This window comes from Cynara cardunculus (assembly GCF_001531365.2).
Source record: "Cynara cardunculus var. scolymus isolate 2C chromosome LG 3, CcrdV1, whole genome shotgun sequence".
NCBI classification, from domain to species: Eukaryota; Viridiplantae; Streptophyta; class Magnoliopsida; order Asterales; family Asteraceae; genus Cynara; species Cynara cardunculus.
Genome location: NC_037530.1, coordinates 6,007,777 through 6,010,996, shown reverse-complemented (window position 1 = coordinate 6,010,996; position 3,220 = coordinate 6,007,777).

The window sequence follows — 3,220 nt, the reverse complement described above, 5'->3', positions numbered from 1 at the left end:
AAAACCATAGATGAGCTCGTAGGGACACTTACCGTTTAAAACAGAGGAAGGGGTTCTATTAATGAGATAAGTAGCTGTAAGAATACATTCATTCCACATGTTAAGAGGGATCCCTCCCTGAAACATAAGAGATCTAGCTACATTAAGTAAATGGCGATGTTTACGTTCAACAACCCCATTCTGTTGGGGAGTGTAAACACACGAGGTCTGATGAATTATTCCTTTATCTTTGAAAAAGTCATTTAACTTTTGACTTGAAAATTCTGTGCCATTGTCACTCCTAAAAACCTTAACAGTTTTTCCGAATTGAGTACTGACCAGATTGTAAAAAATTATGATGTTTTCACAAACCTCATGTTTTCCTTTCAACAAAAACACCCAAACAGCCCTAGTGTAATCATCAACGATGGTCAAAAAATATTTAAACCCTTCTCTACTCTGTATATGGTAAGGACCTCAGACATCAAGGTGAATTAACTCACCTAGATTTTTTGATTTGTGAACACTTAAATCAAATTTTTCTTTAGTTTGTTTTGCCTTATGGCAAATATCACAGGGTCCACTATCCTCATTAGCAATATTAAGATGACTTTTAAGCACGCTCAAGACTTGATGTGAAGGATGGCCAAGTCTACTGTGCCACAGTTGAGTGGAAACCAAACAAGACATATTTTTATAGTTTGGAAAACAGAAAGTCTTACAATTAAGATTTTCATCAAAGAAATAGAGACCGTCCTCCTGGCTACCAGTCCCCACAACACTCTTTCGAAGAGAATCCTGGACATAGCATTTCGACTCATCAAAACTTACAAACACCTTGTTATCCTTAGCAAGTTTATGTACAGATAATAGATTCACATTAAAGTCTGGGACGACTAAGACATCAAATAAAGTGACATTATTGGTTAATTTAAAATCACCTATTTTATGTATTTGAGCCTTTGTCCCATTTGGATGACTGACCCTGATATCAAGGTCAGAAACATCCACAAGATTTTCTTAAAAATTGGTGTTATGAGTCATATGTTGGTTCGCACCAGAGTTTATTATCCACCCAGTTTTAACAGAATGAGACATACCTGTCATATTGGCAATGACTCCTTCTTTCTAATCAATCAAATTTAGAATTTTTGCTATTTGTTCCTCGAAGAAGGTGAAGGTGGAGCTAGAACTGGCCTTTTTTGGAGAAAGAGAATCAAAGACAACATTATTTCCAACGGGGGGTCTAAAACTTTGATTTTGAGATCTATTACGATTTTGGAAATCCTTGGGAAATCCTATCAGTTTAAAACATCTTTCGATTATGTGACCAGTCATGCCACAATGTTTGCAAATAAGATTTGAAAATTTTCCAGTCTTCCTTTTGTTTTCAACAGTTTTGCTTAAAAAAGCACTATTCTGAGTCTTAGTTCTAGTTTGAGACAGATTTACATCTCTGTGTGATTCTTCTCTTGAAACAAGAGAAAATGCGGTTTTTACAGAAGGCAAGGGGTCCTTAGTAAGGATATTGCTTCTAATCGGTTGATACATGTCATCGAGATCCATTAAGAATTGCATTAACTTTATAAGTTGACTGTGTTCCAGGAAATCACGGGAGGCATTACAGGTACATGAGGGAAGTTTTACCAAAGCATCAAATTGCCTCCACATAGAATTAAGTTTGTGGTAGTACTCGGAAACAGACATGCCACCTTGACTTAATGAATTTATTTTCTGATAAAGGTTAAAGGTAACAGAACCATCCACTTTATCGTATGTCTCTTTTAGCTCATCCCAAACCTTGGCAGATTCTTTAGAGAAGACTTGACCAAGAAAAAGATCTTCGGTCATGGAACTCAAAATCCACGAAAGGACAACAGAATTACAACGATCCCATTGTCTCTGTAGGATAGGATCATTTGAAGGTCTGAGACAAGTACCGTTTATAAAACCCATTTTATTTTTAGTGTCCAAGGCTAATGTCATAGCACAGGCCCAAACCTTATAATTTTCGGTACCACTTAATTTGAAATTTATAAATGGAGCTCCACTGGTATCGCTCGGATGTAAGTACAGTGGATCTCCAAAGTCAAGCGAGGTGACTTTGGATTCCATAGGACTTTCCGTGATAGCAGTGGTTCGATCTATTTAACAAAACCGCAAACAAAGCACACAAAAGAATCTGAATAGCTTGAGAGCAGGATTCCTAAAACACTCAACGGTGCTAGGTCAAGCTCACTAATCAGATTCAACAGATAGAGACAGGAAGGAACAATAACAACAACCACAGCAGAAATAAAAGGCAGTTAAACTAAACAATAATAACCACAGCAGTAGCAGGTAGAGATAAGAGATAAAGCAAGAAAATGAATCGCAAACCTGAACAGAGGGATCTGGATAATCGGACCAGATCTAGAACAGCACTATAAACCAAAGCAAAACAGATCTAGAGCAATGGACCAGATCTAATACAGAGCGATAACAGCAGATCCGGAAGGACCAGATCTGAGGAAACAAGAGAAAACAACAACGAATCTGGTATGACCAGATTTAATAAGCAGAACCAGCAAATGGAACAAAAAATCTGGATGGACCAGATCAATACAACGTATAAACCTAAACCAACAGCTTACCTTCCTTTTAACCAAACAAGTTTTGCAAGAGAAAGAAGATCGAGATCTTAAAGGATTTTACAAAGCAAACCTTACTTGTGTATGAACTTGAGACAAAACAACAAAAAATTAAAGGAAGGTACAGAACAGATGGTCTAGAACCAGCGAGTATTGCAAGGAGAACGGTCGATCGAGATTTTAACAGAAAATCCCGCAATCCTATTACTCACTTGCTCATGTACTCAACAAGAGAGAACAACAGAAACTACCAGATAGACAAAAGAAACAAGATCTAAATGAAAAGAGAGGAAATACCTCAAGAACACACAAGTATAGCAAAGAACCAAGGTAGATCGAGATCAACAACAGATCTCGCAATCCTTCAGATCACTTGAGCACTTACTTGTATCAACAAAAAAGAAGAGAGATCGGAAAACAAACCTGGAGTTTCAAGTCGATTCTTGCAAGGAAAAGTTTCTGACAGCCACAACACGAACAGATCCAACACAATGCGTGAGGCTTTGATACCATGTGGAAATCTATAACCAAACCACCATGTATTGATAGAGGAAAAACTTACAGATGAAAACTTACAAGAAAACTATGTATCTTAGCTAAGATAGCTAAGA